A 2,634-nucleotide genomic window follows, 5' to 3' on the forward strand; every position below is an offset into this window, starting at 1 on the left:
ACAATAATAGAAAAGAAAACTTTCCGTCACTACCCAGATTCGAACCCGGGACCTTTGAATGAGAGACGAACACCTTGACATCAAGGCCACGAGAGCCCCCCGCCTCCTCAAGACAAAGTGCACAATAGCAATAGATAAGGATCCACTGAACATCTAAATTATATATAATTATGCATCGTATATTAGGCTAATTAATTCACAAAACGAATAAAATTTTCATGAAAACTTGCAGTGTTTGTGAAAAATCTGCTTGTCATAATATATAAAACACAGTTTATTTTTAGAGACGGGAAAGTCGTTATTGTTCATGACCCGGGCTCTGGTCACGCAAATTCCTCTGTGAGCGAGAAAAAAAACCGTTGTTGTTATTTAGCATTGAACAAAAATGGTGAAATGGCATGGGTTTAATGCCTCTATTAACACTATTAGGTTATTTTTAAGGGGCGGGACCTCCTAGTTTAACATCCGTCTCCGATAGGACCGAGCCAAGTGGGAAGTTTGTGTAAAGCGCTTTTCCCAAGGACACAATGTCGGACCGAGCTGAGGCTCGAACCCCCGAACCCGCAATCTCATGATTACGAGTCTGGTAGCCTAACCACACAAGGCTACCGACGCCGCTTATTTAGCATTATAGAGTGCAATACCTACACCTCTAATACCACCCGGGGCGGTGCCACTGACTGAAGTGTCTTTAGGCCATTCCCAAAGGGGGGACATTTCTCGTTCTTGCACAGTAGAATTGTAAATGGGCTGACTCATGTCACGCTCATAACTGTGCCTGATCTACAACAGGGAACTGCTGCTTTTTCTTTCCTTATCCTTACTATCATCATTTTCCTCTACTTCTTTTGCATGTTTGTCACACTCGTGCCCGGGGTGCCTTGATAGTCGAAGCAGACTTTTGTGCTGTTGAAGCTAAAGAGGTGAGCAGAGTAAGTCTGATTCCCTGTAAGGAACTCTCTGTTGACATCCACCCCTTGGCGCTCATATGACCTCATGCAGCTGCGAGCGCCGTAAAACCTCTACTAAAAAAAATCAACACCTCAATAGAAGAAATTTATGACGTCATGTTTTAACTTAAGTTTGGGTCGGTTGGTGCAAAATGTTACCGGGGCTCTCGTGGCCTAGAGGTTAAGGTGTTGGCCTCTCATTCAAAGGTCCCGGGTTCGAATCCGGGACGCGACCGAAAAATTTTCTTCTCTAAAATTGTCTCCTTTCACCTCCTTTCCTGCTCTCTAGCAATGTTCTGTCGTCTGCTTTCGTCTCCTCTTTCTGCCCCCACCCCCTCACCTCCTTTGCCCCCTCCTCTGGGCTCCTGACTCTTTCTGCAGCGTTTCTAATGCTACTCCTTGACTCCTCCTTCTTACAGAGCTGTCTTTCTACCACACCCCTGACCTTCTGGTAGGAAAGATCTACACCTAGCCTTCTCGGACAAGGGCGAAAAATCTCGGAGGACCCGTGTGCAAGTTGCGCACGTTAAAGATCCCTTGGTGGTCTAAAATCGATAAGAGTAGGCTTCGGCCGCCACCCGGACAAAATTCAAAATTTCCTACCAACGAAAAAGTATTAGGTGTGTCCCGCGCGCTCATATGACCTTATGCAGTTGCGAGCGCCGTAAAACCCTATACTAAACAAATAAACAAACAAAATGTTACCGGGTATTCTCTGCTGAGAACTGAAGAGGACTATAGAGAATATTTTGTTTCACAAAATTTAATGTCATCACAGCGCGGTAGAATCAGGCGCTCGTCATTTTTGGGGGGAATGTGGAGTTATTGGCATCATCATAATACTTGTTCATTTGTCTTGTTTCATTTTTTTTTTAAATACCCGAATATATTTATAGACGTCGAGATGTTTGAGATTGAAACGAGGCGGGTGTGGCCTGGTTTTAGTTTTAGAGATAAAATTAGCGAGAAAATGTCCGTCAAAGTTTTGTGAATTCCAAAGCTGTAGTTGCCTGAGAAACTGCAAATTTACATTGTGTGTGTGTGTGAGTGTGTTGTGTGTGTGTGTGTGTGTGTGTGTGTGTGTGTGTGTGTGTGTGTGTGTGTGCCTCTGACCAACGTTCTTAAGTAAAATTCCCATACAAACGTGTTTTTAAATGTACCGTACATTAAAGACGATGGGACAAAAAAAATTGAAAATTTAGAAGAAAAAAATTGCCGAACGTGCAAAAAAAAAAGTCTTTTTCTTCGATTTCATTATTTTGACGAGCGTCTGATTTCACCACGATACCCCACAATTATAAGTAAATTCTAAAGTTTGGGAGGAAGAGGGGGGGGGGGTGGAGGAGTGGGGATAATCAAGAGTACGCCATGTGTAACCATACCTTTTGTATTATCATAAAGGGAAACAACCCTAGAACCACAATAGAGATCCAAAAAAAGAAAGTCCATGTTTGCAAGTAATAAGGAAGACGATGTTCTGTGGATCTGAATTTAGTTGGCTTTTTTTTAAACCAAAAGAAATGGAACAACAAAACATGTCATAAGATCTTTGATCCTGGTTGTGTAACACAGCAGTATCACTTCACCCTGATGTGACTCTGACGTACATCACAGTTCATACAAGGTAGTTTCACATTTCAAATAATTCTCCTTTGTTTGGTTGTTGTTGTTTTTTTGTACATTC

Source organism: Aplysia californica, unplaced genomic scaffold (genome assembly GCF_000002075.1).
Source record: "Aplysia californica isolate F4 #8 unplaced genomic scaffold, AplCal3.0 scaffold01529, whole genome shotgun sequence".
NCBI classification, from domain to species: Eukaryota; Metazoa; Mollusca; class Gastropoda; order Aplysiida; family Aplysiidae; genus Aplysia; species Aplysia californica.